Source organism: Caloenas nicobarica, chromosome 1 (assembly GCF_036013445.1).
Source record: "Caloenas nicobarica isolate bCalNic1 chromosome 1, bCalNic1.hap1, whole genome shotgun sequence".
Lineage (NCBI taxonomy): Eukaryota > Metazoa > Chordata > Aves > Columbiformes > Columbidae > Caloenas > Caloenas nicobarica.
The window spans coordinates 75,643,368-75,657,261 of record NC_088245.1 but is presented as its reverse complement, the minus strand read 5'-3'; the positions used below and the strand labels follow the sequence as shown (position 1 = coordinate 75,657,261).

General features: G+C 45.5%; 1 protein-coding gene across 4 annotated transcripts in view; it reads left to right on the top strand.

Moving 5' to 3' along the window:
- The window catches only part of PRR5 (proline rich 5), a 71,524-nt gene that overhangs the window by 52,628 nt on the left and 5,002 nt on the right, over positions 1-13,894 (top strand). The window lies entirely within an intron of this gene.

The window sequence follows — 13,894 nt, the reverse complement described above, 5'->3', positions numbered from 1 at the left end:
CTCAGGCCCAGGCTGCTGGGCACTTGGTCTCCAAAACTTCTGTGTCCTGGGACTGATGAAAGCTCAATCTCCTCATGCAAGAGAATAACCACGAAACGCTCTCTCAGGAATGCGCTGCATTCCCAGTAGCCCCAGTGGGTTGCTCCCTGCCCGCACAAGCAGCAGGCAGTGGGCAAGCACCTGTCCGGAGTGGCTGGTTGCCCGAGCACGCAGCTGCCCACGGGTGATGGCTGAACCACTCATCTTCTTAAGCCAGGATAGGCTGGTGATCTGGAGGTGATCTGCTGCTTTCTGGCTCACAGGGATGAGTTGTTGGTGATTAATATGGCGTCGCTACCAAAAATAGCAAAAATTTTTAAAAATCCAGAAGGCGCAGCTGACACTTCTGCTCAGTCTATTCAAGTGTATTTCAGAAAAGAAGAAAATTCATAGATATAGTCACCTGCAAAGGATGAAGCAGCATAGAGGATGCTGAGAGATGAATGTTCATTAAAGATTTAAAAGGGGAGTGTGGCTGTGAAAGGCAGTATCAGAAATCCTCAGAAGTAGGTAACAGCAGTCAAGTTAATGTTTGCAGCTCTTCAAAAGCATTTCTTGGATGCCTCTTCAAAAGAGCCTGGATGCACTGAGGGAGGGCTCTGCCATCTTTTTTTCTGTTTGAGTACCCACCTGAAAATAAATGCAAGATGGATGTTTTTGTAATAAATGTTAAATGGGAAAACAGTCAGAGCCAAGACTAGGTAAAAGACTTGAATGATCACGGTTAAAAGTCATCAATTCCCCAGCAAGGTTAGATGAGCTCAATGCATGTAGATCAGCAAGAACTTCAGGAGGGAGCCTAAAAAGAACTGAGAAGCTTTATTCTCTTGGACATTAAACATCACATCTAATTATTTGGTAACACACAGGGTGATCTCTGCATGGGGCTGCACACACCTTTCTGTGCATGTGTGTGTTTGCCCATGACTGTAATGTTGCAGTGCCAAAGCATTTGTAAATGCAGATAAACTAACTCCACCTCAAATTTATTCCATAAACAGCGCTTCAGAGTCACTTCTGCACAGATTCCTTTGGTGGGTTGTTTCAAAGTCACGTGAGTTTATTTGACTGAGATGATTGCAGCTCTCATCTGTGCCCAGTCACTTAGCCTGGAATCAGACAACCTCTAGCCCTAAAACTATGAAAGGCAGAAATGCATACCATTATTTTTGGTTGATCTTTGTTAGCAAACTGGCTGTTCAGCTTCTGCAGGATCCTAAGCACTGTATTTAAAGCCTCAAAGTAGCTTCCTGACTTCTAATCATTTCATATCTTTTCCTTATCTTTAGTTTTCGTCTTCTGCTTTGTCTTTTGCAGTCTCATATAAAATGTTTAATAACAGTTTAGAGAAAAATAATACATTTGGTTTCTGTTGGTCAGGGGAAGACTAGCCTGTCCTTAGTGTTTGATCCTTTCTGGAAAGAAAAATCCCATTGCTATCTTTCTGCAGACGAGCCATTTGAAAAACCTCTCACCAGCTAAACAGAGACCGTGTCTGGGTGTTTTGTCTTCCTTATCTTTTGTCTGTCTCTCAGTGCTACCAATGAAAGGAAGAGAGAAGCAGTGCAGCTTCTCACAGTGACAGTGACATAACTTGGCACTTGCTGGAGATTAAAGTGAATATGACAAGATCTTCATTTCTGAAGCAGTCACAGGGATCTGAAGTGCTGACTTCTGTCAGTATGGCAGTGGAAAGCTTCTCTGCCTCTCCCTCCTGTGAATGCTGTTGCTATGAGAAAAGCAAGAGGCAGAGATGAGACAAGACATGATTTAACCCTTCAAATATTCTAGACTTTACCAGTATGCTAGCGGCTTAGGATAGAATGAAGAGAGGAAAAAAGAACACGGGGCAACACTACCAAGGGCTCATAATGATACAAACATGAGTTGTGCAGCTGCATTTGTCCAACATGTACAAAAAGGGTACCAATGCCTAGGAATGGACATTAAATGCATAGGACAAGGCCTCCCATGCCTGTAAGCCAGTACACAATTACTAACCTGACAGGGGTTATTCTGACTTAAAGCAATTGAGAATTTGACGGACAAGTCCTGCTTCTCATATTTCCTCCTGCCATAAGATGTACCTGTATGTGAACACACATAGCATAGAGGTTTACTGAAAACGAGTCCCTTACGAATTCTTAACCCCTTCCACTGGGCTGAGAGAGCTCTCCAAGAGGGGAAACTGCTTTCTTCCAGCTTGTTCCAGTCTGCAAAGGTGTGGCCTCCATTTCCCCCTGGCCCAGGCACATTTTCTCATTCTGCCTTTGGACTGCTGCAGAGAAACCCCCGTGGGGAAGAAGGCACACATAGTTTAAGTGGATCAAGTTCAGCTTCGTCAACGCAGGCTTGCACAAAGCAAAATATAGTCCTTGCTTGAAGCAGTTTTGATCCTGTTTGAGTCTTGTTTCGTAAAGGCTAAAAAATGTCTGAGTTGTCTGCTTGGGATGAAAGTGGCATGAATCATCAGGGAAACCCAGGAGGAAGTATCTGAAATTTTCTATCCTGGCAGACACAGACAAGTGGGCTAGAAGCAGGAGCAAGAAGATTAAAGTCCCAGTCCTTGACCTCTTTCTGCTCCAGTTAGTTAGATGCAGGGCATTTCTTTTTACCCATATGTCTCTTCAAAATGGATCAATTGATCTCAGAGTCCCTCTCAGTGAAGTCCCAGAGTTTACTCAACATTTTTTGTCGGACTTGAAGCTCTCGGATGGAGAGCCCTCCAGAAACACAGAGTTCCATTGAAGCTAGTAGAAGAACGTGGGCCAGCAGTGTGCCCTTGCTGCAAAGAAGATGAATGGTATTCTGGGCTGCATTAGAGGAAGCATTGTCAGCAGGTTGAGGGAGATGATCTTTACTTTCTACTCTGCACTCGTGAGGCCTCAGCTGGAGTGCTGTGTCCAGTTCTGGTCTCCTCAGTACCAGAGAGGCATGGGCTTACTGGAGAGAGTCCAACAAAGGACCATGAAGATGATAATAAAGGCACAGGAGCATCTCTCATGTGAGGAAAGGCTGAGAGAGCTGGGACTGTTCAGCCTGGAGAAGGCTCATGGGAATCTTATCTGTCCTTACAAATACCTGAAGAAGGAATGTAAAGAAGGTGAAGTCAAGCTCTTCTCAGTGGTGCTCAGTGACAGGACCAGAGGCAGTGGGCACAGACTGAAACACAGGACAGTCTGTCTGAACATAAGGAAACCCTGTCTTACTGAGAGGGTGACTGAGCACTGGCACACGTTGCCCAGAGAGGTGGTGGAATCTCCCTCCTTGGAGACATTCAGAAGCCGTCTGGACATGGTCCCGGGCAACTGACTCTAGGTGGCCCTGGATTGGACCAGGTGACTCCAAAGGTTGCTTCTAACCTCAACCATTCTGTGATTCTGTGAACATCAGGATTTCATCAATATAAGTGGACAAATTCATCACTCTCTCCATGTCTTATCTGGTTTAATGCTGTTTGCACCCTTGCTGGCTTGGGCTGGACTGCGAGCTGGTGTCAGTCAGCGTAGTTCCACTTAACTGCAATTAACATTCAGAATTAAGTAGAATAATTGTTGCCAACAGTCTGCTGCTTCTCTGTTGGATAGCAGAAGAGTTCAGCATTGCACTCATTCACCTCCTAAACAGGAAAGCTGCAACTACAGAAGAAAAGTGCTTAGTGAAAGCATGAAAGAAATCTATCCTCTTGCTTGTTCAGAGGACTCAGTAGGTAGCCCAGTTCTTTATTTCTGGAAACTAGTTATTCTCTCAGTTATTGACCAACTTCATCATGTTGGTTAAATAATTTCTAGCACAGATTGTTTATGCTTAAGGGCTACTGCAAAGTCCTGTGCACCAAGTTTTTATCTTGCTATTTGCCAGAAGCACTAACGTATTCTGCAAGAAAGCCTGCACTGATTGTGCCCTATTTCCTTTTTCTTTTGCCTGTGCACTTCTCCTGCTATGATTGTTAGCAAGAAAACTTGAATTTAGTTAGCTTCTGGTCTGACACTGCACAGATTATTCTACACACTGTGTTACCATTGGTGTCAAGATTGCAAAGGCTGAGAAGAATCCATTATCACATCTGATACCTCCATGAGTTTACTTATGAGTTTGCATTTAATCCCTGTGTAAATGGAGGCCAGATGCTGCTCCACAGATTTAATTCCATTTGTATAATACTGGGGGATTCGCTCTGCAGGGCCGACTCCCAAGGAAAAAGGTGGGCAGCTGGGGGTGAGGGAGCCAAATATGTCCACCTACTTGGACCTCCTGATTTTGTGTTGGAGTTCAGGAAGTTCCTGCAAGGGGTATAAGAGTGGGATCTTCAAGTATTTCAGCAGAGTGTGGTGCATGTCAGCTGAAGATGGAGTAAATGTGAGCAGGAGACTCCCATGATGATGCTCTGTGGTGCAGTGGGAGCAGCAGCTCTGAACAGCCATGCACAAGAGGACAGCTTCAGCTGTTTGGGCAATGGTTGCTGCTCCGAGAGCCACTGTGGTCTCCTCCAAAGCTGGAGGGCTGGGTGGGCTTGGTCAATGAAAGTTTCAAAGTGCTATAGAGAAAACAAAAATTCTACATTCTTGGGAACCACTCCTGAAGCCTGTTCTCAACCGAGTAAACCATAACGTAACTTCGCTGCCATAGGTTTGTGTGTGAGCTTTGCAAGATCAGTGAAAACTGAATGATTAGCTATTAGATGATATTAAATTGACTCATGTGTCTATTCAAAGGAAGATGGAGGGATGCAGACCTCAATCTAGAAGGTGACCCATAGCATAACGGGGAGCACATGCTGTGCCACCAGTGATGCACATTGCTGGAACTGGTGACCCATTTGTCCCCTGTCCTCCCCACAGTGATTCATGCTTTCCCTGAGACCGGGTTGCTCTGTGTTGCTCAAGTTCTAGAAGGCCAGATATGATGCAATGAAAGGTGTTACGTGCGCCAAAGTGAGATAACAAGTGGTCATGCCCTGTAAGGGCACTGGTTTCCAAGTCTCTTACCAGCAAGGCTGCTGCTATCTCTTTGACTAAAACAAGCAGCAGATATTGCCGTGTATGTGGTCACCAGGGTGTGCACTGCAGTCTGCACACCCTTATCTACCAGCAGTGTTGGCTGAGTAATGTGTGTTTTCACTATAGATATTATTCTGTGTCTGCCTTGAGGTATGTCTTGTGACTTTTAATTTCAGTTTTCCCAGGGAGTAGTTGGGCAACTATTATTATCCACATTATCACAGCAGCATGTGTGTTTCTTTCAGTCATAGTGATCTGACCCATTGCCAGTCAAAGAAAGAAACGTGGTTCTTAATGCATTTTTCTTTCCTCCAAGGAGTCTGCTGCTTTTAAGCAGAAAATAGTTACATTTCTTAGCTGTTTTCCCATGTGGTTAAGACAGGGCAGTACATGAGGCCAGGACCTCACTTCGAGTTTGGGCCTGACTCTCTCAACGCTTCCGGCAGCGCGTTTCCCTTCACATCGCACCAGGTCTGGACTGCTGCAGCCAGCAGTAGGTCACAGCCTTTTGCTGGTAGATGAGGGTGGATGCCAGCCATCGAGGACACCCCGGTGGACCCAGGCTGAGGACGCCCCGGCAGACTGAAGTTTGGGGTGTGTAATTTGGCTGTGAGCTGAGCTGTACTCAGCCACTTTCTGTCACACGGGCAGAGGACTTTGCTGTCTCGGTCCACCAAGTCACCAAGGGTAATGATTGATGAAAAGACTTCATTAAATAATCTGAAGAAGTCTGGCTATTGCTCCTTTCTTTCCTGAGTCCAGAGGCTGGTAACCCAGGATCTAGCTTGTGGCTGTTACCTCTTGGTGTCCCCGGTGGTAGAGCTGCTCCCATGTCAAGCTCTAGGATGTCCTGTGCCTCCTTCCATGCCTTGTTCGCTTCTGGAAGGTGCTGTGCTTGGGTCCAGAAGGCCTGCCTGCTTTGCCCACCCTGACCTGGGGGAAAACAGATTTTATTTCTGTTTTTTTTCTATTCTATTTTTCATTTAAAAGCTCCTCATCAGTTTATCAGTTGAAAGAGAAGGCAGTCTTCTGCACCAGTACTCACTCATGTAAACATACTGTTCTGCTGAAGTATTAAAGCTAAAGTTGTGTGCTACGTCATTTAATCAGTGACCAGTGTATACTTCAGCACATCTACAGTTGCAGATGGGCATGAAGTAGTTCTGTCCAGTTGTTAGGGTACACTTAGACAGTGAAGATGCCTTTTAAAGTGTAATTTCATAGGTGAATGGTCCTATAATACTCTCTGCTAAAGAGGGAAGTGAAAAGCAACTGAGTGATACTACCATTTCTAGATGTTACTAGTGGTGGGTACTGTTAGTCAGAACTGGAAACTGTAGAGGACCTTTGACCTCTTATAAGTACTCAGCAAAACGCTAAGTTACTGCTGGTCAGTTAAAAGCAGTTTGGTGTTTAATAGTGGTTTATGATTATTTTCAGACACAGATGAGTGAGGAGTTACCTGGGGCAACTTGCAGTTGTCCAGCCAGAACTGAAGCAGCCTGCAGTAAAGATGAATACAGGGATGCTCGTACGGCAGAGGAGCTCAGCAGATGACGGGAGGCTTGCCCAGGGCTTGAAAGAGGAGCTGAGGATATTTGGGGTATTATGAAACAGCAGATGTCAAGGGAACAAAGCAGAGGGTTAAAACCAAAGAAGTCAGGCATGAGAGAGTGATGGCCACTTCCAGATTGAGCTAAGACACTGAAGTGCAATAACATGAGCCCAACATCAACAAAAAGCAGCCAGGAGAAGCAGGTAGCAAAAAGAACAGCCAGCAGCTAAGTTTATTTCTAGCCTCTTGGCATGCATGAGACATCCCCTTCAGGTGTGCCTGGTAGCCAAAGGACATGACAGCTTTAGCTGTAGCTCTTTTGTCTCTAACTATTGTGATTTATGTGCTCAGACCTCTGGGCTGGTGTCTTACCAGCCATCAAGAGGGCAATGCATTGCTGGATTTTTAGGGTAAATCATTTTTCAGTCAATGTAACCCACCAATTCTCAAGATTTTAAGGGAGTTGGATGAAGTGGTGAATATACCATTCTTCTGCTGGTGGCTGCTCTGCCCACCAGCAGTGCTGGAGAGGAAAATTTCATCTTTGTTCTACTTAGTGCTGTGCTGGCAAGCACTTGTGAGTGGGCTGTAATTCATGGAGCAACAGGGCAGAAACTGATTCAGCTTGCTCCATCACCCAGGAGCAGTGTTTCATTGTTAGTCTCCCTGGGCAGGTTTTTAACAGTAGGGATTTAACACTAGTTTTTGCCACCAAAACAGTGAGGTTTTGCCACCTTTTTGCTCCCTAATACAGGTAAAAAGGAGATGAGCAGCTTCGCACCCAGTTTTTGGGGTGAGAAGTGAGAGGCATAAGCAGCAAATGATACACAAAACCAGCTCCCTTTCTGCCACATGCCAGAGTTTCACAAGCTAGGTCTTTTCCTTAAGATGCCCTGCATCTGGTTATAGGAAAATGGCAAACCTAAAACTCTGTGTCCTGATTTAGCTGGGCTATCTAATGAGATGTACCAGACCATCAGCAGCCTGAGTAGTTTTTCATGGCTGGGCTGTTGTTGGGGATTTCTTCATGTCAACACCAGGTGAAAAGCGATGGGAGGGAGATGATTAATTTTTGGTCTTCTTTGCGACTCACAGCCTGAACACCTCCCCGATGGGCTGGGCTTGGTGCAGCTAGGTTTGTGGTCACTTCAGAGCGCTCGTTTGGAAGTACCAATACTGTCCAGTTGTATTTTAGGTGTCTTTTTTTTTAACCAAAAATTAAAGGATTTCTGTTATAGTGATGAATAAAAATATGGAGCTGGAGCCTTGGGGAGTATTCAGCAATGGCCACCTAGTTGTACAGGGGCAAAGGCTGCAAGCTGGCTTACATTTTACACCGCGTTGGATCGGTGGCAGATCCAACCACCTGCGTGCCACTGTCACTGTTCACTGCCTATGAAGAAAAGAGCAGGGTGTTGAAAATGAATGTAACGGGATATAGAAATAGAGAGTTGTGATTGTGGTTATTTCCTCGCCATGGTAAAATAAAGCAAGGACACATGATACGTTTTTGGTAAGAAAAAATGTTACTGAAGTAGGGATTAGGTTTCTGGCAACTTTGCAAGTCACATAGCCTACACTTAGGTATAATGCAATGTTTATAATGGCTTAATAGTACTTTTTGTTAAAACATATGTTCATTAAAAAAATCTTCAAAGCAATCCATCTTCACTGTACAACATGCAAAAGGTTAAATCTATAAACCTTAGCCATAGGCAGGTTTTAAGGTTGTGTTTGAGGAGGACTCCTCAAGTCTTTAAATGCCTGCCTGGAGTGGCATCCACATTAGCACCACTTTGAGGCTTGGAGAAGTCCTATATATTGAAAAAAGAGGCTGTGGCCTTATGTGGGAGTACTAAACCCCTTGCTATTCTTCTGAAGGTATCTGCTTATTAGCAGTGCCGAAAGATGAATTTATGCTTTCCCCCGTGCTCCCATATAAAACCTTTGCGTCCTCTAAAACCTCAGTAGCAGCTTGTGGTTAACTTACTAAATTACAGGGATGGAAACCTGAGCAGTTCGGTGCATCCATTCTCGCTGGAATGACATGGGTTTGACTCACTGGGTTTTGTTCCCAAACACAAGGAATGTTTTGTTCTAGCAACATACCTGAGTGCAGCAACAGGAGCCACGCATGTGGCCGGTGCCACGGTTCAGCAGCCGGGGCAGTAACTTCATAAAGTAGGTACCTCAATAACCTGCAGTCTTTAGGGGATAATGGCCCTTCTGGGAGTGCTTACGGATCTACGTCTCAAAAAATAGTAGTGTAGGGGGTCCTTTTCATGCTTTCAAACAACTATATACAATTATTTTTTTCCAAATTAAGTAAGGGACTTGGATACTGTGTTATGTGTAGAAATACATCTCTCCCTTCTTGATGCTGAGTATACACCTTTCCCATTTGCAATGGTATTCACATATTCAGGACTCACATCCCCCATTATCCATTCCTTGAGAGCAGAGCAGACTCTTGTAATAATACTGCATTTTAGTCCTTCCAAAGATAATGAGGTGGCTCTTGTTGCATTTCAAAACAGTGTGACCAAGATGAGGGTTTGATCCAGCAGCCGCATTCTTCCAGAACTACTAAGGTACTTGCAGCTATTTGATATTGAGCTATTTTGGCCCTCAATTGAGAAATAAATAGGTCAGGCAAGGCCTTTGAAAGGAATTTAATAGATACATCTAACACTTGCTGAGAAGCATAAAACTCTCCTGCTAAAATGAAATTGGGTTCATGAAAGGTCACGATTATCTTTTAAAGTAAGTTTTTGCATGTCTGCAGAGCAAATACTGCATTAAAGATAAGGGTAGAGTCTCTGTTTTATTGATAATGCCTCAAATTTTCTTTTTTCCTTCAAATTATGATACAGCTTCCTGCAAGCTAAGCAGCCAGCCCGCTAGATCTGACTTTTGCTTTATTGCTATGTAGTGACATACCAAACTAGTAAGGCATCAACCAGTAAGTAGAAGAAGAACCATGAGCTGCCAAAATAACAGGAAAATACTTTAAAAAATTATTTTTTTGGTGACTTTTAAGTCCTGCTTTCAGTTTTTCAGAAACTATTGTGACACGGCTAACAATCCCAAGTTGGTTTTACCCTAAAGCTAATTTTGCCTTTATAAGCACAATCACAAATTTGGGAAATGGTCTAAAAAGGACTTAATATACCTTTAGGTATATATAGATATCCATGTAGATAGATGTATAGGTGTCTATACATGTATATCTATCTACATTTCCATATAGATCTATGAAGCATTTATAACCATACTTTGCTCCATCCCAGACTTCCACCAGAAGTGCCTTCTCACTGAATTTGATGTCACGCAAACATGTGATTTCACATGTCGCAATGGATGGGGCAGAAACATCTGGCAGAAAGAAGATTTTAGATGCACCCTTGGGGCTGGCAGCTAAAGCAAAACAGAAGCTTGGCCTGGCCTGCTAAATCATAGAATGTCCTGAGTTGAAAGGAACCCACAAGGGTCATCGAGTCCAACTCCTGTCCCTGCACAGGACAACCCCACAGGTCACACTGTGTGTCTGAGGCCTTGTCCAGTCTCTTCTTGAACACTGTCAGGCTTGGGGCCGTGACACCTCCCTGGGGAGCCTGTTCCAGGGCTCCACCACCCTCTGGGGGAAGAACCTTTTCTTCATGTCCAACCTGAACCTCCCCTGGCACATCTTCCTGACATTCCCTCAGGTTCTGTCATTGGTCACCAGAGAGAAGAGCTCAGCACCTGCCCCTCCTCTTCCCCTTGTGAGGAAGCTGGAGCCACCATGAGGTCTCTCCTCAGTCTCCTCGTCTCCAGGCTGAACAAACCAAGTGACTTTAGCCGCTCCTCATACAGTTTCCCCTTCAAACCCTTCACCAACTTTGTGGCCTCCTCTGGACACTCTCCAGTAGCTTTATATCTTTTTTATCCTGTGTTGCCCAGAGCTGCACACAGTGCTCCAGGTGAGGCCGCCCCAGTGCAGAGCAGAGCGGGACAATCACCTCCCTGCCCGGCTGGCCATGCTGTGCTGGATACACCCAGGACACGGTTGGCCCTCTTGGCTGCTGATCTGCCTTAGGAGGTGTTCATCCTTGCCCCTGAAGCTCCTTGCCTGTTCCCCGTGACCTGGGACAACTCACTCCTGGCTGGTTCAGAGGTGCTGGTGTCACTGCGAGCTTCCCCTCTGGCTGCCCTTCAGCCACACCAACTGCAGCACCAGCCACGCCTGGGGTTCACTAAAGAAGTGAAACTGGAAGAATTGCAGAATTGGAAAGCCCCGCTTTCTCCAGTAGGGTTGTGAGGCACCCGTGCCCCCGTTACCACCTTTGGTATTTTTCAGCTAACCTGTTGTACGAACCTGCAGCTACCTCCTTCCTGAGCCATGATCCTAAAAGCTCATGAAGGGGGGCAGGAGTCCCCTGTGACCCAACCTTTGACAGCCTGCAGCCTGGATCCTGGGGTTGGGACACCTCTCTGCTGTGTCGTGTCGACACAGCTGCAGCACAGGCCAGCTCGCTCCGGATCAGGGGACATTTGGCTTCCTGAGTGGCACGTAGTGACTGCAGTGCGGTGCTGCTCTGCCTCTGGGCCGCTTGGGCTGCGGTAATCCATAAGTAAGTGATAGTGTTGTTCAGGTCATACAGAAAGTTTGTGTTTGGAAAGCTGAAACAGTCCTTGCTGAATATCGGGATGTATTTGTGTTTGGTTAAATAGAGACCCAGAGGATGTTTGTCATTGAATAACGCAGCAGAAAGAAATGCAGGAAGAACACTCTTTTACAAGCTCAGGACGTGGTCTGCAGCCTGTTACGCTCTTGCTCTCGGAGAAGCTCCACGCTGAGAAAGTGGTTTAAGGGAACTGCCCCCTCCAGCGCTGGCAGGAAGGCCTGGGACAATGGCCAGTGCAGGAAGGATGTCACAGGTGGATGCAGCACGTTTGTGCCACGGTGTCAAGCAGAAGTCACCATGGCTCCAGCGGATGCCAGATGTTTCATGACTTTTCAGTATGTTTTGAAAAGCATCCCACAAAGCTGAGGAATAAGACTAATGGCAGGCTGTGCTAATACTGGGTGGTTTTGCACTGTAAAGGTGGTATTTGTTGCCCTTTTCAATGCTGGGAACTAAAGGAGGCTGAAGTGAAAAGGGAGGTGAAGATAAGCACTGCTCTTGAGTGAGCAGGAGTGAAGGTTGAGGGCAAGACTGAAGAAGCTGATGCAGATGGTTTGGGAGTTGGCATTTTGAGAGAAGAGGGTGTTTCTTGGGAGCAGTGAGCCGATGGACTCTCCAGGCACAGCAGCTGCAGGGCAGTGGTTGCAGGGACAAGGCAAATCCATCCCCCAGCACAGCTGCTCCCTGGCCCAGTGGTGGAGGGAGGTGGCAGCAGCTGGAGCTGGGTGGTTGAGTCTCCATCCTCTCAGCTCACCCCAGGAGCCTACCCCAACCCAACAGAGCTGCTAGAAGCCTCCTTGTATCCCTGCCAGAGTAGCAGTCAATGCAGAATACAGCTTGGGCTGTATTCATTAGGGAAAAAGGAGTGTATAGCAGAACAAATAATCCACAACCGAAAGGGAAACCAAAATAACTTTTCAGGCATGTGAGGCCGATAGGAAATCAGGTAGTGTTAAGATGCCCCCGGACAAGGACACTTTTACCCCTTGTACAGTATTGCAGTTCTGGTAGTGTTAATAGTTATTTTTTGTGTGGCATGGTACTATTGAATTACTGGGTTCCATTCTCCACAGTTGATGTTTGGCTGTGGTCTTTCACAAGAATCAAAAATACCTCAATGGCAGAGAAGTAAACAAAGCCTTACCCCGAAGTCTGAGCATGAGCAATGCTAAATATCACTGGCTCTTGCCACCAGTATGATATATCACATTTAGGAAGCCAGTTCCATAGGTAATTGGACTGGGAGCCCGGAGCAGATGGCCTGATGCCTTGGCCTTTGCCAGTGGGTTATGAGCTTGATGCGATCATGAATATGCAATAAGGTAGCAGGCGTGTTTCCCTTCTAAGGGCTGAAAAAATCTTGGCTAAATCCCAACAAGACAGGAGGGGAAACCCCAGAGCAGATCTCAACACAGTCAAAATTGAGACCCTTCCTCCTGTTATTTGAAACATTTTCTCTGATGTAGGCCAACAATGACTTAGAAATAATACATGCACTTTCACTAAGTCTTCTGAGTTATTCAACATAGGAATTTTTCATATTTTTAATATTTTATGATATTTTTATTTGGTTTAAATTGATTGAATAGCTGTGGGTTCATTCTGCTGTTAACTTTGGTGTCTGCAAGCTTCCAGATTCACTGCATATGCCCTTGTGTTCATATTTGTATTTGTGAATCTCCCGAAGTTTTACAGGATGTAGCGCATCTCCAAAAATTGTTATTCATTATTTAAAACCCTCTGAGTTGGAATCCAAATTCCATCCGTTCTCTGTTGCCTGTTATTGATTTTCCATTCATAAACTTTTATCAAGTAACGCCAGGCAGCACGCAGGCAGCGCAGCAGCCGAGAGATGAAGAACGCCATTCACAGACACGTTGCAGGCTGATCGTCACTGGTAGACACTGGTTGATGAGTCACAGTGAGCAGCAAATACATCCTGAACACGAGCATCCTTCCGTATGCTGAAGGAAGTGTTGCAGTTTTACTCATTTCATCTGCATGTTGCTCTCTGGAGGCTTTCATCCCAGCATGTTTCTTTTTACAATAATTCAGGGACATATTGTGAAATCTGGAATTCTGCTAAATTCAAGCAAACTTCTCGCTGAATATGACATTCAGGATCTTAATTCTGCAACAAGATACATCAAAGATATGGCCACGTAGCAACGCACTAAAATGTGAATTTACTGTGGGTTGCAAGAGGAATCGTACGCATGAGTATACAGGACTCTGCTCAGGCGACGCAGGAGCACACATGCTGCAGCTGTACATGGAAGGAAGACTACAGCTCCACAGGGTTTTCCTGTCACCTCTGCAGCCTTATAAGCCCATTTGTGGGGTGGAAGTGCAGAGTTAACAGCTAAAAGCAAAAGGTTTTGCCTATGGGTGGATCTTAACATGCTAGTTATAATGTGACTTTTGCCTGGACGATGGCAAGTGCCAGGGAGGGAATGAGGAAAGAGATACAAACCTCTTCACTAGCAGTATTTCTTGTTGAAAATACCCTGGAATATTTCTGCGAGTCTCAGTTTCCACCGTTTTCTTAAGCCTGTTGGCAGGTTAAGCATTGCTTAGATGGCAGTGACACCCTGTGGTACCAGCTTCTGGTGCAGCACTCGGCGGTGGTTTGT